General features: G+C 39.6%; 4 non-coding genes across 4 annotated transcripts; all 4 read right to left on the bottom strand.

Moving 5' to 3' along the window:
* Positions 1 to 8,994: 8,994 nt before the first annotated feature.
* On the bottom strand, positions 8,995 to 9,066 carry Trnaa-ugc (transfer RNA alanine (anticodon UGC)). Its single transcript has one exon. It is a non-coding gene; the product is annotated as a tRNA-Ala (tRNA).
* A 5,488-nt stretch (positions 9,067 to 14,554) lies between these two features.
* On the bottom strand, positions 14,555 to 14,626 carry Trnaa-agc (transfer RNA alanine (anticodon AGC)). Its single transcript has one exon. It is a non-coding gene; the product is annotated as a tRNA-Ala (tRNA).
* A 5,833-nt stretch (positions 14,627 to 20,459) lies between these two features.
* Positions 20,460 to 20,531, bottom strand: Trnaa-agc (transfer RNA alanine (anticodon AGC)). Its single transcript has one exon. It is a non-coding gene; the product is annotated as a tRNA-Ala (tRNA).
* A 1,501-nt stretch (positions 20,532 to 22,032) lies between these two features.
* On the bottom strand, positions 22,033 to 22,104 carry Trnaa-agc (transfer RNA alanine (anticodon AGC)). The gene has a single exon. It is a non-coding gene; the product is annotated as a tRNA-Ala (tRNA).
* Between the last annotated feature and the right edge of the window lie 706 nt (positions 22,105 to 22,810).

Consider the following 22,810-nt stretch of genomic DNA (forward strand, 5'->3'; position numbering starts at 1 on the left):
CGGGAGAACACAAAATTTTATATATAATTTTATGTAATTTAGATACAACAACAAGAAAAAATAAGAAAACAATATAAATCAGAATGCAGAAACGTAATTGCTTGTAGCTAAGTGTTGAGGGGTAGATCAACTGCCATGAGTGTTCTATTTGCCGTTTTTGACAGGTTTTATTGTAGTTATATGTTTATATGAATTCACCAAAGCTCATCCATTAAAATGTGTGCATTGCAGTATAAATTACACTTCAATAGGTGTATTTGAAAAGCAAGAAAAGAAAAATTCTCAGAAAAAGCTGAAAATAATAAAATAATTAAAAACAAACAAACAAAAAACAACATGATCCAGAGTTCTTGCAAAAGGAAGCTGGTTCTCCTTTTCCTCCTTCCCTTGCCCACTGCTTCAATTGTCTTGGCTGATGCTAAACCTGACCAAATAGAAATATAAATAGCAGAGCATCAAAGGCAACCTGTTGGCTGGGTGTGGTTGTGCAGGCCTGTAATTACAAGGTCTTGGGAGGCTGAGACAGGTGGCTTTGAGCCAGCCTCAACATTTGGTGAAGCCCTAAGCAACTCAGTGAGACCTTGTCTCTAAATAAAATTCAAAAAGGGGTTGATGATGTGTCTTAGTGGTTGAGTGCCCCTGGGTTCAATCCCTGATACTAAAAGGCTCCCTGTTGGGTCATATTTTTACTTTATATGTGACCAAGAAATGGAGAAGGAGAAGAAAGGAGAAGCTGAGTCAGAACTCCTGGAGAAGTAGGTTTGAATCAGAAAAAAAGTAAAAACTAAAAATACAGAGAGTTAAAACAAGGGCTTCAAATAAAAAATCCAAATAAGAACAGACCATATTCAAAAGAAAGATTATTGCAAAAGGGTGAATACTCCAATCTTAGAAACCTAGATTATCTCAAAATCAGATAAGACTTTCCTGTTATAGGGAGAGAGTGCTAGGCAAAAATTTTGCTTTTAGTGTTTGCTCAGGCTTTCAGAAAAGCAGATTTGAAGAGCCTGAAGGCAGAAGAGTAGAAGGGAGGAACTCCAGGGACCTGACTAAAGTTTTGTCACAATAAGCAGAGTATGAGAATTTAAAGGCTTGGTCACTACAAAGCTACATCTTCTCATTCATCTCTGGGATACCTCTAATTTTCTGAAGCTCCGATTTCTGCACATTTTGTTAGTAGTGTTAGATGTAAAAAGGTGAATCTAAGGGCTGTGGGGTGTGGCTCAGTGATAGAGCATTTGCCTAACATGTGTGAGGTCCTGGGTTCCATAACAGTAATGAAAGGAGACAAATATATAAATGGAGAGTCTATCGTTTCTTATGTGTAGCAGCTTATAACAAGAGGAAAGTATTAGAAATAAGTATCAAATAATAACTGCATGCAATTTACATTGCAGTTCTAAGCAGATAAATTGTTAAAGCTTCAACCTTCCCTTAAGAGTGGTAAGAATCAAGTCTCCATTTGGGACTTTTCTGGTTTTCACCAGATATATCTTACCTAAAATGCAAGGATATTAAAATCAACTTTTCCATGATTAACACACTTTTTTTTTGCTAACTGAACAGGACCTGGCAGGATTTGTTGATGAAAACTGGCATCAGCATAGAAATGGAATAATTTATTTAGTATTTTGTGATAAATTGTTAAGCAATGTATTTATCATTTTATTCTACTCTAAGCCCAGTGGCAGTTTAGAAAGTTTGGTCAATACTACAGAGGATAAATGCTTCAGAAATGAAATACACAACAGTCTGAAGGATTGAAAGAATGAGAGAATTTTAAAAATGAGCCAGAAAGTAAATAAACACACAGTTAGGGTAGAGAGCTATGTCTTGGATCATGATTTCTGACTGCCTCATGGCTGCGTTTGCACTGGGAACTTCCTGTGCAAAGATTCAGATCAAGATTGCCCAGTTGTAATGGTAATTCCTGGCCTGAGGTGGCTCTGTGCAAGCAGGGAGCTATATCAGGCTGGACCTTGAGCTCACCATCTGCCAGGGGTAGAGAATTCTGGGCATAACAAAATAACCATGATGTCTCACAAGTTTCACTGTGAACTCCAAGTCTGTCTGCTTTGTAGAAACTTTCCCACAAATAACCTTTTGATGATAAAACCTATATAAAAAAATGTGCTAAGTTAGCTCTGAGTCATTGTTCCTCCATCAGAGGAGAATGTTCCACCTGCTCTCAGCTTTTCCTCTCTGTATTTGTTTGTCTTTTCTCAATTCTCCATCGTCCCTCACCAGCCATGCAGCTCAGGGCAGGTCAGGAAGAAAGAATAAAATTTGGAGAAACATGAAGTATAATGAAGTTATTTAGCCTAAAGAAGAATCTAAAAGGAGATATAGCTCAATCTTTTGGAAGAAAGGGAAATTGAGGGCAGAGAAGATGAGTCTAGTTCTAGATATGTTGAATTTAAGATGTTTATGGAACATCTTACAGATGTCTGACAAAGATTGCCGCAATCCGGCTGCAGCAAAATAACCGGGGGGTGACGAATAACTTGTGTAGGTTGATACAGCAGGAGAGGGAGCCCTTTATTGTAGGACAACAGAGGTATTTATACATTTCACACAGCTTATCTAATTAACATAAACTAGATACAGCAGTTAACCAATAAGGAATCTCCACACTTAATTGCTCGCTTTTGTTACTTCACAAACCACTCCCTCTGGCATTTTGCCAGGCGCCATCCAGACTTGTTTACAGACCTTAACATTAACCACTCCCTCTGGCAAAATGCTAGGCGCCATCCTGACTTGTTTACACACTCTAACAAAAGATATACACACAGAAGTCAGTAGAGTGTGATGGCCAGGAGACTTAAAATAGTGAGTAATCATTAGGCTCATGTTAGGAGGGAATGGACTGAGTGAGGAACTGAAGTCAAATTTGGAAATTAGGATCTCTTTAATGACATTTATGGAAAATAAAGAATTGAGTTCATGGCTAGAGTGTTCTCGAGCCCTGAAGTTTACACTGGCTAGTGTTATGCTTCTTGAAACTCTGATGAAGACAAAGAGAAATTCTATTCACATTTCTAGTGGTTATTTATCCTTTCTACTTTGCTTTACTCTCACATTCATTTATGGAAAGTACCACTGAGCCCATTATTTAACTTATGGAAACAGACTATTCTGACAGAATTTCTCTCAGTTGACTTATACAAATGGTCAAATAGAATAATAGGAAAGAGTAAAGAGATGAGCTTACAGAAGTGGAAATTAGAGAATTGTCATACACAAAGATCAAGTTCTATTGTATGAGTAGAATGTATATGTATGTGGCAAAATGCTGCTGAGGAAGGAAAAGTGTACTTAGATGTTTGATCATATAAAAGTACAACTAGGAAAGTTTCCAGAGTTGCTGAGTGAACATTTCTTGGTGCTGCATCTGAGAGAAACTGGATGTTTCTTAGATTCATGAACATTTGTATTAAAGTGTTGGTTTAGAACTTCTTTCTTTCTTTCTTTCTTTCCTTCTTTCTTCTTTTTCTTTTTTTTGCCTGCCTTATACCACAGAATTATTTATTAAATATTTGTCACAATTGGTATACTATCTAACTATACTAATGTTGAACCATCCTGTTGTGCTGAAGGCATAGGATAGTTTCTTTAATAGAGAATCTTCTAGTGATTTAAAGATTATACTCAGTATACAGAACACATTCGTGTCCTATTATACTCAATTCAAAATAATCTGCAACATATCAGTTGGATGTTTAACATTTCTAGAATCTTAAAAAGATGGTATGTGATTAGATACTGTCTTGGATTTGTCAGAACCAGAATGTTTGGGTCATGTTTTTTCTCTAGGTTTGCCAGTAATTAGTTTTTATGTTATTCTTTGCAGTTTCCCAAATGTATTTATGTGTATATCTATCTTTGCAACATACCATTTTACTTAAACATTGTTGGCCTTATTTGGAGAAGATAGTTTATTTATGTTTTAGTTGCATTTGGAGAAGATAGTTTATTTATGTTTTAGGAATTTCTCTATTTTCCATTAAGTCAGAAAGTGAGAAGGTTCTGAAATTTTACCCTACTAGAAAGTCAGCAAGTTTGCCTGCCTTACTTTTGACAGAAAAAATATATGACTAGTGAACCAGAAACAGACAGTATGTTACAGGAGAAGAAGAAGAGGGGTGAGGGAGGGAAGAAGAAGAAGAGGAGGAGGAGAAAGAGGAAGAGGAGGAGAAGAGAGGGATCGGGAGAGAGGGATGGAAGGAAGAAAGGAAGAGAGAAGAAAGAAAAAAAGGAAACAACTTAAATATTTGTGTTGGTTCCTCTTGTCCCAATTTCTGCAGGGCAACATGAATTATCTATATATGTACTTTTGCATTCAGGAGTTTGCATAATAGGAGAGGAACCCTTATTTCAGGAGACTGAGGTTTTTTTTTTTATTGTTGTTCTTTTTAGATATACATGACAGTAGAGTGTATTTTGACATATAAACATGGAGTATAACTTATTCTAATTAGGATCTCATTCCCATTCTTGTGGTTACTTGTGATCTTATCAAGAGCAACTACTATAGAAGAAGATCTAGGAGCAACCAGGAATCTTCATACTCCTTTCCAGAGTGGTTGCACCAATTTGCACTCCCACCAGCCATGTACAAGTGAGCCTTTTTCCTCACATCCTTGCCAACATTTATTGTTCCTTGTATTCTTGATAATTGCATTCTGACTGGAGTGAGATGGAATCTCAGTGTAGTTTTAATTTGCATTTGTCTAATTTGCATTTGTCTAATTACTAGAGATATTAAACATTTTTTAATATGTTTGTTGTCTGATCATATTTCTTCTTCTGTAAAGTGTCTGTTCAGTTTCTTTGCCCATTTATTGATTGGGTTTGTGTGTGTGTGTATGTGTGTTACATTTTTTGAGTTCTTTATATATCCTGGAGTTTAATTCTCTGAGGTGCAGGTGGCAAAAATTTAGGAAACTGAGTTTTTTAGGCTGGGGTTGTGGCTCAGTGGTAGAGTGCTTGCCTCAAACACATGAGGCACTGGGTTCAATTCTCAGCACTGCATATTAATAAACAAAGCAACTAAATATATATTTATATATAAAAAACTGAGTTTTTATCAGGTTTGCTTGTGACTTCATTAAAAGAAAATACTAGGAGCAACTAGATTCTGAGTTCGAGACAAAGTTGCTAGCTGCTCCAATTGCTTCTAGTAGCTCAGAATTCAAGTTCATTGCGTGAGAAAATATAGGATAGAGCAGCACATTTTTTTTTAATATTTATTTTATTTTTTTAGTTTTCAGTGGACACAACATCTTTGTATGTATGTGGTGCTGAGGATCGAACCCGGGCCGCACGCATGCCAGGCGAGCGTGCTACCGCTTGAGCCACATCCCCAGCCCAGCAGCACATCCTTGAAGCAAATGTGTACCAAACCTGAGATGCTTCCATCTCTTCAGCTCATACTTGACTACAAACATTCACTTACCGATCATCTAAGAAAATAAGAGGAAAAGACAGAAAAAAAATAAATAAAAAGGAAGAGAAAGAAAAATGCTACTTTCTCTCTTTGGTAAACGGAGTGTTTACCTCTGAGTGAAGCGATTAAAAAAGGAAGTCTTCACAGTATTTGGAACAAAATTAAGACCCATGATGTGAATGGCTGCCAGTCAAGACCATCATCAATACTTGGGCCAGCACCTGTGGTAGCCAAACCCGGCACTCATTTCATCTTAACAACCCTGTGGCTCTAGTTCTGAGACTCCAAGAAATGAAAGATAGGGACCACCTGCTAAACGAACTTGTTTGCCAAGTTATTTCCTTAGACCCCGTTTTCTCTGTGCGAAAAGGGCTTCCCAAGTTCAGCCAATTCTCAGGTACTACCTTGAGAGAAAATCTTAAATCATCTCTGCTGGAGCGAGCCAAGAATCGGTACTGTTTAACCGCCCCGTTCCTCAACCCCCCGTCTTTGCTTCACTCTCACATTGATTCTGCATATCAATCAGATTTGACAAAATCTTAGAGACTGGCACGTGAGCGAGCTGACTTACTTAGGAATTTCAATCATAGGAGGGTAGTTGGTTGTGATGCGACTTGTTGTACTGAGAGGGAATCTGAAACAAGGTAGTGCGCGTGATTGCGGCCACCGCGTAAAAGAGGGATAAAGAAGTGGGAGAGAAAAATCAGTCTTGCGCAAGATTTGGATAGGCAAGAAGGCTGGGAACATCCTGGGCGCCCACCTCCGCAGCACTTCCTCTGTCCGTGATCAGCAAGAGAGGTCTTTTCCGGTAAAAGAAGTAAACTAAAATCGCTTTCTCTCAAGAATATCCGCCTTTGTTTCCAAGGCCATTAAGGCTTTAAGGGAGGCTCGACATTGTTTTAGTCGCTAAGGCCTTGGGAGCACGCGTATGGTTGAGTTCTTGTTTTCAGTACTTGCAGGTGGTATTGATGGCTACCAAAGGAAAGCCACTTTTTTTCTGATCCCCGCCTGGTTGTAAAAGAGAAAGTGTTGAATGTAGAAGCTATGCACGCTTGCGCCTGCATCTTTGATAGGATAAAGTTTTTTAGCCTGTTAAGCTTGGAATACAAGACACACACATGCGCGCGTGCGCAATAAGTTGGTCAATAAAACACTAAATTAAACTTAAAATGGTTTTCAGAAGTGCTTTGTTTCTAAGTAGATGAGTGTAAGGGTTTCAACCTACAAGGCTGAGTCAGACCTCTGAATCTAATCTTAACCTTTCCTTCACTTAAGTAAGACTCCGAATTTCTTTGTAGAGAATCTCACCTGCACTTTTGCAGTAGATTTCTATATTGTCCACATCCAACTCTTGGAAGCATGAAAAGCAAGAAAAGCCAAGAAGGCCCTTACATGAGTTAATTGGAAGTAAAGCAATGGGTAAGATGTGAGATTTTTTTCCCAAGGAGGGAAAGGAATAGTCTGTTAACGATAAAGACATTTCTTTCCATGGCAAAAGTCTGACAATACTGGGAAGATGTTGCCATTACACTTCACACACAGTGTAGATTTTAACAATATGATCTTGAGACCAATTAGAATGGACCAATTAGAGAGGTAGCTGGGGTTGGAGTCTCAATCATGAGGATGGAGAGAGTGATTCAACTCTGTCATAGGGCTTGGAATCTTCCAAGTGTGTATTTTGTAGTAGAAGCTTCAAATAGCTTGACAAGGCCACAGGTATTTTTGCTAGAATGAGTCTCCTGGTGCCCACAGGAAAATGAAGACCTCTTTTGGGTGACCTCCAAAGTCACCTAAAATATTGAGGATCTGAAAGAGATGAAAAACCCATGCCCATCCCTGATATGAAGCAAATACAGGTTTCTCTTTCCTCTGGTGGTTTGAGTCCTTAATTTTTTTTTTAAGAGGGAGAGAACTTTTTAATATTTACTTTTTAGTTTTTGGCAGACACAACACCTTTGTTTTTGTATGTGGTGCTGAGGATCCTAAAGTGCCTGGACAGAACAAATGCATACTAGAAAAACAACAGCAACAACGACACACAGAATGTTTGCATTACCTCCCTCCAAAAAGAAAAATATTCTGAATTGCCCCCAGGGTACACAACCAATCCATACCAAGCAGGTTTCACCAGTGTCCCTCCTAAATATCGTTATGTTGTCTTTTCAGTGGAAAAGGGAATCAAGAAGTAAGAACATCCATGACAAAGAGTACTGGACTGGTAGACTGGGACAAATACTGGCTTCCATTCCCTCCCAAAGATTCTTCAATTCAACAGGAAATATGTACACAGATAATAGCAATTTTGAAAAGATAAAGTATTGGAAATCCTTAAAAGATACCATCAATGGATGAGAAATCTCTAGGAATTCCCTGGTTATTAAAGCAGGTGTAATTGGATTGTTTTTACCAACAAAAGAGCAGAAGACTTGCCTAGCACATGTGAGGCACTGGGTTTGATCCTCAGTACCACATAAAAATAAATAAATAAATAAAATAAAGGTACTGTGTCCATTTAAATTTAAAAATTAAATAAATAAATAAAAGTGCCCAGGACACCTGTGATGAGTGTGACCTACTCACCTTTTACTCTGCATCTGTTTTCCACTGTGATAGATGACCTCTTCCCCTGCTTCTTTATATACGGACTTCCTTTTGATATTAACAGACATTTCCAGACAATGTTTTAAGATTTAGAACAATGAGGAAAAAGGAGTGACTGAGAAAATATAGAAAAATGAATCTTATGTCAATTGGAATGTGTTGATATGTATTTATTTCTTCTACTTTATTGTTGGAAGCCCTCTAATACCCTGACCATCTTCCTTCTACTGCCAAGCTTCCCGAGGTCACTCATTTAAAAAGAATCAAGTTCCACAGCAATCCACGTTTCATTGTTGGACAAAACTTTTCTGAGCTCTCTACGAAGGTTGATTGAAAGAGGTTGGTGGAAAAATCAATGGCATTGTGCTTTCTGCTTTTGCTCTGTTCTTTGATTCAGAAAACAAAAACTAATGGAAAACTTCCTAGATAGTCTCTCCTCACCCAGCCCTTCTCCTTTGTCTTTTGATGTCTTTAATAATAGTACAAAATGTATGTCAAAATTAACTGCCTGTTGGAGGCTGGGATTGCAGCTCAGTGGTAGAGCGCTTGCCTAGCATGTGTGAGGCTCTGGGTTTGATCCCTAGCACTACATAAAACTAAATAAACAAAATGAAGGTATTGTGTCCATCTACAGATAAAGATACATATATATACATATTTTTTTTAATTAATTGGCTGTGAATGTATACACTTTGGCGTTATAGGGACCCTGATGGAATTGCGTTTTGTCCTGCCCTTTTCCTTTTGGGTCTTCTGTCTTCCCAATCGCCTTAGGTGACGTCGAGTTTCACAGCATAAAGATCGGAGAGAATTCAAGGCAATCCATTAAGTTTTGTTATTACTACGTGCAGTGCTTGGAACAGACAAAAGTTAGGTGAGCTAACGGTTTATTATTTGAGAAATAAATTAGAACGAGTTGGGCAGAGCATAAAGCTTAGTACTGGAGGTGCCGGGGATCGAACCCGGGACCTCATACATGCAAAGCATGCGCTCTACCACTGAGCTACACCCCCTTCCCTGCTTCCTTGCCTTTTAGTATCTAACTAGAAATAAGTTTATTTTTCTGAGGGTTTTTGTTTTTGTTGTTTCCCCCAGTTCCTGAGGGTCATGCTGGTAGCAGTTAGTCTCAAGGAAATTCACGCAGTGTGCTTTGGGCAGAAGACACTTAGGAACCAGAGGGGTGTACAGATTATTTAGAGTATAGGACTTGAGACGGAAGGCAAAAGATTAGAAACCAGTGTTAGATAACTACAAGTAGTTTCATTTATGGTTTGAAATTTATTTAGTTCTTGGCAAGAAATCAAGTTCCGGATTCTTTTGATTTCTTCCAGAGACACAAGGCTATTGAAATTTCACTTTTTCCTAGAACGTTTCATAATTGTTGTGTGCTCAACCAAATATTAGGGGCTGGATTTGACGAAAGAAAACCGCCGTCAGAAGACAACCCGAAAGTGATGCGTTCAGCATTTCATGGGTAAGGGTCTTTTCTAACCTAGGCACCAGATTAAGTTATCTAATTTAGGAGACTCTGCCAATAGTACTAAAAATAAATTCATAAGGCATGAGTTAAGTAATAGCTTCAGAGATAGAGAGAAAGTTTGAATTACGAGAGCGAGACCAAAAAACAAATACCGGACTGAAGGCGGGGAAGTGGTGGAATCATGACTTAGAAAAACAGGCCCCGGATGCCGACGGTGGCCGGGGTTCCGGGCGCCCGCGGGACCGTGCGCCCTGCAACTGCTCTCAGGCTTCTCTTGACCGTTAATATCGAACGAGCTGGGAGGAAAGAAAAGCGTTGCTGCGGCGCGGGCTGCTGGGGACTGGAGACCGAGGGGTCATGTAGCTGACACTCCAGCGTCTGGCCGGGAAGCCAACGCCCTCTCTCCGCCGGGGCTCTCCAGCAGGCTGCAGCTCCCAGTTAGCGCCGGAAAACTAAAGCTGCGCGCGCACCCTAGTCAGCTAGCGTGGGACTTCCTCCTGCTGGGCTGTGCTCCTGCCCAGTCAGGGTCAGCCTACTTGGCTGTCTCATCTGCTGAGTCCCAAGGAAAATGGCGAAGGGCTGACTTGCGCTAGGGCGGCGGGGAGAAAAATAGTTTCCTGGCAAAGGAGTGGCGCATTCTGTCACTCAGCAGAAACCCAGCAAGCGGACAGAGTGCTCAACAAACTAGAAACTTCCTGCCGAAACCTCCAGCTGCTGTTCTGATCCACTGACTCCCAGGGATCTCTCTACCAGGAGGCGAGCGGGCGCAATACCCCTCACAACCTGTAGGAGGCAGGAATCCACTCTGCCCTACGTTTCTCTCCTCCTTCTCATTCTCCTTCCTCCAATAATCTTGGTTATTGTTTCTGTTATGTATACAAACCTCTTCCACCAGACACGAGGATTATCGACCTCACAAACTTCTGGTGGCTCGACCCATGGAGTATTCACCTCATACACAACAGCTGTTGTGGGTGCACTTCCTAAGACAGTTGACTTCAATTATGAGTAGTAGGACTCTTGCTTGGATTTTTTTGTGCAATGTGAATCAAAGAAAAGAACAACCTATCCCCCAGAAACCACACACACACACACACACACACACACAAAATGGTTTCAGTTCCGTTCATGGTGATGCCAACAAAGATCAATGACACTCCGGGTTTGTTGAACACCACCAGCCTAGACCTCAGCTCTTGATGTAATTCTTGAGTAAGATTTAGCTCTGGGGAAAGTGTATCAAAAACAAACCATAGAGAGCCTATGAGCGAAACATCTGGGGCCAGCACTTCAATGACAACTGTTGCTTGGGATCTGGCCAGTTACCAAATTTATAACCCCCGGGATATTACTGAGGTTTCTCTTAAATTTTTATATAGCCTTTACTGGAATGTAAAGACATTTCTGGAAACCCGGGGACCTTGTAAATGTCATGCTTTTTCATTTTAAGAGTATTAGTGTAAGGGGAATTTTTCTAAATGCCAAAGTTTAAGGCAACTTTCAATGACCTCTGAGAACGATAAGCTTCTGGATCATATCTGTTTCTCCTTTTGTCCCTTGTGTTTAGTAAATATTTGTCCCTTGTGTTTAATAAATATTTATGGGATACCAAGAACTTTATGCTCTGAGACATTACAACTCTAAATGATGGCTTCACCAAAGAAGGTCAAGCTGAATTTCAGCCCGTCCTTCCATTCCCTTTTTGGCCTGATGTCCATTGCACAGCTGTACCTGATGGGATTTTTGACTCAGAATAATGGAAATTATGTGTGTTTAAATTTTGGGTGATGTGTTTCTTAGCAGGTATAAAAGTGGAGAACTGTGTTGTACAGGAATTGTGAAAGTGATTTTTTTAAGTGTTAAAACAATATTAATGAGGTTTTAAAGATTACTAGTAAATGAAAAAAACAAGATGATAGTCCCTATTAAAACTCTGATTTGCCAGGGGGCAATGCTGCAGGCCTGTAATTCCAGTGATTTGGTAGTCTGAGGCAGGAGAATCACAAGTTTGAGGCCAGCCTTAAGAGTCCTACTTCCACACTGGAGGGAGAGAGTGAACCCACATTTGTTTATTTTTATATGGGGGATACACAAAGGCTTTTCCATAGAATATTCATCACCAAAGAAAACATGGAGTGGGCTGTCCATGCCCAAAGGGTAACACCCAACTCTCGATCTACAGAGCACCCTCCATAACTGAGGGAAGACTGAGGTCATGTGCTTTGCATAATAAGCCACAAAATGATTTGCAATGCCAGACCAAAATCTCCTTGGCTTCAAGGCCTAGTAGAGGCAATGCAAATAGCTTAGAGGTAACCCCCCATAAAAGCACCTGTTTCAAATTAAACATCAGCATTCAGCTTTCAAAATAGTTTCTTGATAATTAAACAAATTGCAGCAGAAGACCCATATCAGTTGCTGTTTCCTTCATGAAGAAGTCAGCAGGATAACTGAATTCTAAGGGCTTCTTTCTGTGTTCAATCTGAAAAGTGGAACCAAAGAAAAGCAGTCTTTTTCATTCCAAACCATGAAGATAATGTGAAGAAAGGTATCCATATTTCAGTAGGGGAATTGGCTTGATAAAAGAAGCAGGACTACCCACTCTACAAGACAACATAGAAATACTTGCCGTGTCCTGAATTCAGAATTTTATTTTGAGATAAATATAAAAGCACCTAAATGTCAGGAAAGTGTTCGTCTTGTGTGATAAAGATTCTGGCATTATCCAACAGACGAAATCAGCTTCCCCAGGGCCTGCCCACCCCAGACCCAGAGACCAAACAGCCACATAGCCAAGGTGCTCCTCACACTGCCATCTTTGCTTCTCACATCTGCCAACCCTCTCTCCTTTGATCTTTACAACAGCCTTTTCTACATAGTCATCATTGTCCTCACTTTTCAGAAACTGAATGGGAGAATAATCAAATTTGAAAAGTATCCTACGCCTCTGACCTCAACAGAACTTGCTCCTATGTCTTCAATCTCTCCCCATCTTTTCTCTTTCCTCTACTTAAAAGTTTTTGAAGCCTCCTCCTCCTCCTTAAAAAGAAAAGAGGAACCCCAGTCTGGAAGAAGATATTTAAAAATGTATATTTGAAGGATTCTTTTCTGGAATTATGTTTATAAGTCCTACAAAGCACTAAGAAAAAGACTAAAAACTCAATAAGAAATAGCAAATTAACATACATATCATGCAAGAACATGCCCAAAACAGCTATATAGAAAGTGCTCAACATCATATTTTATCAGGGAAATGCAAATTAAAAGGATAATGAAAAAAAAAAGCACTCTTCACCAGAATTGCTTAACCTAAAAGAACTGATAATGTGTTGCTAAGTATGTGGAGCAACAGGAACACTCATAAATTGCTAACTACACTGTACATCTATAGTTCTTAATATGGAACTTTAAGTGTAAATGTTCTAGGTGTGCACTGAACTACTATGAAAACTTCATTCTGAGTAAACTGGGGAAAAGATGGAGGAGCGATAGGAGTGCCAGCTGGCCTGGAAATGGAAGGAGCAGGGAAGAAAAGGAGGAACAATTAAAGAGAGTGAGGGAGGGTGGGGGGAAACAGTCCAGGAAAAGCCTCCAGAAGATCATTAGGATTTGGGTGGGTGAGTGGTGGAGTGAGTCTAAGAACCACATCTCTCCTTTGCTTCTTCCAGATGTGAAGAAGGTAGATTCATTTTTGTCCCTAGGGAGATGGGCTTGTCCCAGAAGATCATCTGGCTCATTTTGCCCAGTTGTCATGCTCTTTCTGTCGCTAGACAGGCTGAGCTCTTTGGCCACACACAGGAGGTTGGTTTTTTGTTTGCCACCCAGGAACTGCTGATATTGGTAGCTTCTCAGCTAGCTGCTGGGATTTCTCAATTTCCTGCATGCCTGTGTTGAGTAGAAGTGATGTATCTTCTGGCAGCTTTCAGACTACACATGTTGGAGACTGTGGAAATGTCTAATTTTATTAGGTTTCTCTTGAAAAAATGAGAAAGTAAGTTCTCATTGGTTTGCTCCACTTAGATCTAATGTTTAGAAAATAAGCCTATTAAACTCAGCTTTCCCCTGAAGAATTCTTTATGGCATTTGCAACCAGCTCCTTTACTCCTTGAATCCTGCTTATGGTTCAAAATGACACTGAAGAGAAGTTGGAATTGTGGCTCAGCAGCAGAGTGCTTGCCTAGCACATGCAAGGCACTGGATTTGATCCTCAGCACCACACAAAATAAGTGAAATAAAGGTATTGTGTTCAACTACAGCTAAAAAAAAAAAAAAAAAAAACTTTTTTTAAACAAATGACCATGAAGAACCTCCTAGAGAGGAGGTGACCCTGCCTCCCAGGGAAAGGCAGGGTCACTGTATAATCGGTGTTAACAACATGTGCAGGGTTCTCTCCTTGGCCTTAGTGAAGGCACAGAGGCAATGTAGTTCAGCTCCTCTCAAGTCCAGTGACTTTTGACTTTGCAGTTGGCTTTGAACCCACTTGGTAGACAGCAGATAGTTAAAGCTCTTGGAGAATGAGAAAAAGAGAGGAGAAATTCTGGAAGACTTCTGGAAGAAGATTGCTTGGCTTCTGCAGATGGTAAAAGACTACTTTTCTGATGGATGTGGATGATCAAGTGACTTGTTTTACTCCCTTCAACAGCATAAAATAGTGCTGAAAATAAAAGTAGATTTTTAAAAAAACAAGATAGTATTAAGATGGTTGTAGATGATCCTCGTAAGGAATTTTGCTTAGCAATGTGATATTAGAATCTGAAACATGCCAGGAGATAAGTAGATAAGTAGAGTGTGGTTGATAAGGAGCCCATTGTGACTGAGAGATGAAGAATTCATTATTTGTTTTTATGAAAAACTTTGTTTTATGAAAAACTTTGTTTTTCATAAAAGTTTTATGAAGACTGCAGATTCCCTTGGGAAAATAGAAGTACCATTTCCCCACCAGCTGCTCTATTCCTCTTTTGTCATAAGTTTGTAGTTGATTGTTAGTGTGACACCATAAATGTGACTAGGATAGTCAAAAGTGGAGTTACTGGGGATCGAACCCAGGACCTCGTGCATGCTAAGCACACGCTCTACCACTGAGCTATACCCCCAGCACACCCAGTTGTTCGTTACTATATCTGAGGACCACCTTTGTCTGAGGCTTTACAACTTTGTTTTCAATTCTGCTGTTTCTAAATTCTATATAACCTGCAGTATCTTTTAGACACTACTACACAGGAGAAAGTACCTAAACGGTAGAAAAAAGATACTGTTCCTAATCTGTGGTCAGCCCATGAACAACCTGCCCCAAGGTCTGCTCCCCATCATATTAAATTGCCTGGAGTTGCTTCGTTCTATCACTTGAGGGCGACTTGGCATAAAACACTCCCTTGCAGTTTTTCTGATTATAACTTTCTGTATTCATTTCACTCTTGGAAACATGTTAATGTTTTACATACCTTAAAAAAAAAAACTGACTCAAGTGTGTATGAAAATACCCTCAAATTGAATACAAGTACAAGCAGATCTAACTGCATTTCAAAAGAAAAACAAAACCACACTGAAGAGAAAAAAAAACAAATCAATCTAAGAAAATTTGTTCCAATTGTTAAGACAAAAAGAGCAGCAAACTCTATGTAGCAAGTTTGTGTGTGTGTGTGTGTGTGTGTGTGTGTGATTTTAGGAATGTAGTAATCTGTTACTTTGTATGAATTTTAGGATTGGGAAAGTGTGTGTGTGTGTGTGTGTGTGTGTGTACTGAATGGGTTTGAAACTATAAATTGACAGAACTCCCTTCCCTCTTTATTGTTCATGCAAAAACAGAGAGAGAGAGAGAGAGAGAGAGAGAGAGAGAGAGAGAGAGAGAAATGGGTTTGAAACTATAACATCCTGGAAGTTCTTTAATTAGGCCATGATCCTACCACAAATGTTGATCATTGTCAGGAAAATACAAAGTAGAAGTGATTGGATGAACAGGAGACAGCAAATGAAATGGCCATTCTTTCACAATAGTGAAAATGTTATAGACTTTTGTGTGAACTGTTTTTCTCCTCCTCCTCCTTCTTCCCTTTCTCCTCTCCTCCTTCCTGGTCTTCTTATTTGCATCAAACAATTTCCATTCTGACACATAAATTGAAAAATATTTTTTCTTCCACTTCATCATGTTATAGTGATATTGCAATAAACCACAGAATCGATCTTAAAGCAGGAGACGGAAACATCTTTATTCACCACTGGCAGACCAAGGGGCAAGCTGCAAGTCTACACCCTTTGACCCCTTCCAAGGGTTAGAGTACACTGTTATAGTCCAAAACCACATTAATCATAAGTGACTGTTGCTATGATTCAAAACCATAAACATCATGAGATCTAAAATCATAAGCAGAAGGGTAAGTGGGTCAGAATGACCCTAGTTGAGTACAAGTTAAAGAATGGTTACTAATGTCTAGACAGATATTCTCTGACAGAATACATTTGTCCAAGAAAAATGGAGAACAAAAAGAGAATAATTTTATATTGTATAAGAAGAATAGAAACATTTGCATTTCTAAGCAGGGTGTGCTAAGCAGGATCAGGATGGCAGAGGTGGAGTTTTCTCAATTCTTACATGATATGGAGTCTCAAGGTAAAATGGAGTCTGTTTGGTCGTTGCCCTGATATATAGCCTGGCCCATAAAAATCATAGTAACATGTTTGATGTTAACTGACATTTCCAGGACATGGTTTTATTTTATTATTATTTGGTACTGGGGGTCAAATTCAGGATATGGGGGATATTGAGCTCTGCCATTGAATCACACTCCCCCCAGCACCATCAGGCATGATTTTTTTTTGGAGATTTTGAAAGAAAGAAAATTGAGATTAGTAATAAAATGAAATTGGATAGGACAAAAAAGCATTTGGCTCATGTAAGCTAATTCACTTAGAGCAGATTCCTTTTCTTTCTTTCTTTTTCATTCATTCTTTTTTTCTCTCTCTTTCATTGTTCATGTTTGGCAGTGCTCTAGCTCCTTGACAAACATCATTTTGTGGAGGCATGAACCACTCACTAACATAGTATTCGTATACCCTCTGATTTGTTATTGGACCAAACTTTTGGCAATGAAGAGAGGAGTTGAGAAAACTGTAGGAGGACTTACAGTTCTTCATCCTAAGAAATTCTCAGAAAACTAGCAATTTTTTCTTGGGTCTGCCTTTTTCCTCTCCTAGCACACATGAGGCACTGGGTTCAATCCTCTTTTTTAAAAATATTTTTCCTTTATTCAATAATGGTAGAAAATAGAAGTAAACATGACAAGTTTGTTATTGTGGTGGGCACATTTTGTTGTTTTTGAATATAGGGAATCTTCTGTGTAGCAGACTCCTAAGAATGTCAGGCCTCCATCCCTGGAACCTGCAAATGTTACTACCTTAATTGAAAAAAGTATCTTTGCAGATGTGATTATGTTAAAGACCTTGAGAAGGGGAGATCACCCTTATTATCCTGATACGTCCAATGTAACCATAGTGGTTTCATAAGAAATAGGCAGGAGACTTCACAGTGTGACCACGGTGGCAGAGACTGGAATGATGCAGCCACAAGTCAAGAAACATTGACAAAGTTCAAACTGGAAACTATAAAAAAGCAAGGACCAAGTTTTCCCTGGAGCCTTCATAGTGACCACAGGCCAGCTAACACCTAATAATATTCTTTTCAGACTTATGGTTTCCAGAAAATGTGAAAAAAAAATTCTGTTGTTTTCAATCACCAAATTTGTGGTTATCTGTTATACCAGCCATTGGAAACTAGTAGAGTATGTAAGCCGCTTCTCTCTGCCAGTCACTTTGAATGGTTTTGTGGATCGTGAAATCTAAATGTTAAATTTCAGCATTAAAATGAATGTCTTGGGTCACTTGTTTACTTCTTTTTTGAGCAGGCAATAAAAAGAAGTAGGATAGGGCTGTGGCTCTGTGGTAGATTGCTCTCCTAGCACACATGAGGCACTGGGTTCAATCCTCAGCATGACATAAAAATAAAATAAAGGTATTGTGTTCACCTACAACTAAATATATATATATATATATTAAAAGAAGTAGGACATTGAGTATGTGTTTCCCTGAGGAGGGCATTGGGGATGTCAGGAGTTGAACCTGGGGCCTGTACTCCATCACTGCGCCATACCTCATACCCCAAGAGCATTTTTTTTTTTTTTTGGTTCCAGGGATTGAACTCAGGGGCACTTAAGCACTGAGCCACATCCCCCAGCCCTTAAGCACTACTTTATGTAATGACCTAATGGATAACATATGCTTCCACATTACCACTCAGCCAATAATTGTGTCCAAAAGCCACGTATCACACATTCACAAAGGGTCTCACATACAGCCATGCAATCTTTCTTCTCAGATTTTCTTAATCTTTAATTTTTCCTAGAGAAAGCTCAATAAAAGATGAGTTTTTGTTGCTAGGCTGGTGGCCCATATCTGTAATCCCATCGGTGACACAGACTGTAATCCTAGCAATCTGGGAGACGAAGGTAGGAAGATGGCAAATTCTAGGCCAGCCTCTGCAATTCAGAAAGGCTCTGTCTAAAAAAAAAGGGGGGGGGGGAGGCGAGGTGGGGGTGGGGATGGGGATGGGGAGATGGCTGGGGATGTAGAAAAATGAGCTTGTTGAAGGATAGGATCTCAAAATGAAATACAGAAAATTTCAGAATTTGTCTACAATGTACATTAAAAGGAGTCACTATTAACATGGGTCATAGTTAAGCACTGCTTATTTTTACATAAGCATCTCAGTTTGTCAAGTTATTTGTTTATATTGGCATATAAATTTTGAATTATTTTTATCATCTTATATTTCCTTTGGCTTTCTCAGACCAAGTTCTTAGATTTTTGCATCCTTATCCTATTCTCCCTTAAATTTCAGTGAAGAGCTTCCTTAGATAAATCTACAGTTGGAAGGATAAAATATATTTCCATTTATGCCTGAACCGTACAATAATATAGAAAAACAATGTTAATCATTCATGGTATTCTTTCTCATGCTTTGACTACATTCCTTTGGCAAAATGACAAATATCCTTGGTGGGAGCCAGTCAGTAATTTTCTCCTGACACAGTGGGTATAAGTGGCAAACAGACGTTGTTCAACTGTATTTTCAAGATAAGAAAGAAGAAAGTAAATATATCAACAGAACAGAAATTTCTCCCATCAAGGAGAGTCTGGTTCCTCAGTATTAGCTGTGTATCTTTCTTTGGAACATTGAATCTCAAAGCCAAGACATCTTAATCTGAGGAAGAAAGTGTTTGAGAATTTATTTTCTTTAAAAAAAAAATGCCCTAATAACTTGACTGGAAAGGAAGTGATCTGATATTATCCATACTGGGAACTAGGGATTTCCTAACTCTAGCTGTATCCTTTAGTTTACATCATCATTATAGTTGCAGAAGATTTTGAATCTTCAAAATCAATCACTGTTTAAAACACAAAAAGCAGTGTTAATAACAAAAGTTCCTGAAGATTTGGTGCTAAGTGGTGGGGAAGAAGCAGTTCTGATATCTGAAATGAATAAAAGATCTTATTTTAAATATTGTAGAGACAAAAATATAGACTTTCCAGGTCACATTATAAGTTAGCACAATCTTTACTTCGAAAATTTGAAATAAAAAAAAATGTTTTGAAGTTGTAAATGGACAGAATACCTTTATTTTATTTATTTATTTTCATGTGGTGCAGAAGCTCGAACCCAGTGCCTCATACACTACAGCCCAAGCCCAAAACTTTGAATTTTTCATTAAAAAGAAAATGGATTTTTTCATTTTCAATCATACACAGTGACTTAAAAATTATTAATGAATATCATGTTATCACAGAGGGGAAAACAGGCTGGAGTTGTGGCTCAGCAGTAAAGTGTTCACCTAGCACATGTGAGGCCTTGGGTTCAATCCTCAGCACCACATAAAAATAAACAAATAAAACAAAGATTTAAAAAAATGGTTCAGCAATAGAAATATTTTTACAATTTTTTTTCTACATTAGGAACTCAGAAAAAAATTAAATACAACTACTATATTTATTGTATACTCCCTTTTAACCCACGTCTTGGCATTCAAACGAGTGTTTCTTAAATTTTAATGTGTGATGATTCAGTTGAGGATCCTGTTCAAATGCTGATTCTAGTTCAATAGTTCTGAGGTGGAGATAAGATTCTGCATTTCCAGCAACCTCTCAGGTGCCACCATTCTTAAGATCCAAGGATCATTTCTTTCCAATAGAGGGCGCAGCGGTCTTAGGTAAAATTATTTCTGTCAGTCTAGGAAGTCTGTACCTCTTGGTAAGAGTGAAGGTCGAACAAAACTGGAAACCGATCTGTGAACTTTGAGATCTCAAGCCTAATGTTCTTCCCAGTAAAGCTATTTTTCGGCAGAAGCGTGACGACGCCTCTACTTTCATTGATGAAAATGACTCAATTTCCCAGTTTAAACGGTTCCACGTTTTTCCTTGCTTAGTTCTCAGTCTGATCGGGACAACCACGGCTCAGAAAACCAAAGAAATTAAGGAAAATGCCAAGTATGTATGATATGTCAAAATACATTTACTGTTATGTATAACTAAAAAGAACAAATAAAAAATGAACACACACACACAAAAGAAATGAAGGGAAATGGAGAGCTCGTGGTTTTCTTTTGTTGAATCTTTCCATTCTTATCTTTTCTTTCTTGCTTTTGAAACAATACCAATTGGAACCAAACGTGAACGGGTTTGTCACTTTCGACAAGGCAGTTTCGGAATCGCGATCTGCCAAGTCATTCTCATTTTGCTTATGCAGCCAACCTAGGTAGTAACAAGCCTGAACAGAAATGCGGCGGGTTAATATTAATGGCCAACCATTGTGAAACTGGTTTACTTTGTTTGAGCAAGGGTCAGAAAAGCAGTGAAGAAAAAGGTACCCGGGAAAAACTCTGGAGGTGCCGGGGATTGAACCCGGGGCCTCGTGCATGCTAAGCACGCGCTCTACCACTGAGCTACACCCCCTTCTAACCTGCCACCTTTCTGGAATATATTCAAGACAAAACACTGCCTTTTGATAACGTTTTAAGAAAACAGGAGTAAACTGGAGTTCACTCTACCTAATTTCGCTGTTTCCGAAATCTACATCTAATTTTTGTGTTCCGCCTCACTGAGAGACCTGTAAACTGCATTCTAGACCAAAAGCCTCTTTTCTCGGTAGTGGGACCTTTCCACTCCTGTCACTTTTCTGCCGCCACTCCGAGCCCAGAGTGAAACTTTTTTTTTTTTTTCTCGTGACTTCACTCTCCCGGCTCTTTCCCCGCTGCTGTAAAGGGCTGTAGAAAGTCACAGAGCGTGGGACACAAAAATATAGACCAGATCCTGATGAGGAGGGGAGACAGGATAAATGCAGAGCGGTTCCTGTCGGTCGCTGCCAAGGCTCTATCGGCCTCGGTGCGGGCTCCAGAACCGGGTGCCGAGATCTTTGGAGGCTAGGACTGGGAAGAGAAGGCAGAAGGGGACCTGCCAGCTGTGGTGGCGCCCACTTTGGGACTGAACCCTCTCCCTGGCCCCGAGATCTCTGCGAGGGCGATGTCAGGGAGGGGGCTACGCTCACGACATGAATTAAAGCCCTCCTCTCTTTTGGTCTGGTTCACTTACCTAGTTCTTTGAGGCTCTGGGCCTCTCTTGTTCAGTCCACAAAACCACAGCCCCTCAGCAAACTTTGGGAAGTCGCTTCTATGGAGAGAAATATATAGGTGATTTGGTAAATAATGGGTTTCTCCACTCCTATTATTCTCCAATCAAAAATTAAAAGAATGCCAAGTATGCATGAATAAATCCTCTAAACCAGTCTTCGAGGGTCACATACAACAGAAAAAAAAATTGTAATTTTTCGGATCCCTCGGAAATTGTCTAGGGAAGAGAGGGCATTATGTTTGGGCTCAGTAAGGACCCCACTACCACCACTCCTACCACCATTCCTTTGTAGTACTTATGAATCTCACTAAAATAAAAACTAGAAATAATGCAAACAGTATTCTCTGATCATCATGGGATAAAACTAGAACTTAAAAACAAAGTTTAAAAACAAAATCCTTCCCACAAGTGAAATGTTAAAAACGTGCTATAAAATAATTCTTGGGTCAAAAAGGAAATATTAATTTTAATTGCAGAATTTCTTGCAAAGGACAAAAGGAACAATTCAGAAAATGCAGGGATCTAAAGAGATTTTCCTGTGTTTTTCACTCTTCGCTAATAATGAGAAATGTAATCTGTATTACTGGAGTTATTAATTTGGAATTTTGCTTGTTTTTCAGGTTCTGGAATTCCGAGCGAATGGGTATTCTACCACTGGTTTCTTCTTGTTTCTCACCTGTTGACGCAGCCACCCAGGTGGTGCCAAGGCCTTAGAACAGAAAGGAGTCGATATTAAAAGCAAAAGAGTCGATTTGTTTTGTTCTCCTCGTGAATTAGAAGAACTAAAGTGTCCTAAAACGAAGCGATACCGAAATTGTGAAGAAAATGGAGGTGCCGGGGATTGAACCCGGGGCCTCGTGCATGCTAAGCGCGCGCTCTACCACTGAGCTACACCCCCTCACGCTCTGTTTGTTCGCAAAACACTTCTATGGCCTGTTACTATTGTTTTCGACAGTGGTGAGAGATTCCATTTTGTCAGTTTCAAAATTCGAGCCCTTTTCATTCCAATACTGTCTCGTGGCTACCAAAAAAAAATTGCAAGAAGGAAAACTGAATGTTATGCTGAAAATCCCCGTTTTAGTTCAGGGATTTCCCACTGCCGGATCGGCAGCCACTGCAGGAAGGATAAGGGACGTCCTGCCTGGCCACCCCTAGGGAAAGGGCTGGGATGGTGATCTCAGATTTAAAAGGCTGCCCTACAATCGTGGTTATAATGTTGGAAAATAAAAAGAAGAGATTTAGCGTTGCCATGGGGATTTAGGTCCAGGTGTAGAGAAGACAGGAGGATATTTAAGGTCCGTTTGCATCGGTCAGCAGTTAAGGCTCCCTAAGGTTGCCGTGCTCAGTCCAAGCAGGATGCGTCTCGGAAACTTTGAAGCTGGGCAGTGAGAATCCCCGAGACGCGCACAAGAAGAAAGGAACTTCAAGGTCTCACCAGCGTTTATGGTGACCCCTTCCGGGAGGAATCCTCCACGAAACAGAAGGTTCACCAAGGAAAGGCGTTTTAAAAAATGGACTACATCTGCTCAAGGAATTAAATGTGTAAACCTCCGTGCTACTGAAAACCATCGAGTCCTTAGGTACCTCCACTCCTCGGCGCAAAC

This window comes from Marmota monax, unplaced genomic scaffold (genome assembly GCF_021218885.2).
Source record: "Marmota monax isolate L192 unplaced genomic scaffold, Marmota_monax_Labrador192_F-V1.1 WCK01_AAM20220418_F8-fsc00280, whole genome shotgun sequence".
In the NCBI taxonomy this organism is placed as follows: domain Eukaryota; kingdom Metazoa; phylum Chordata; class Mammalia; order Rodentia; family Sciuridae; genus Marmota; species Marmota monax.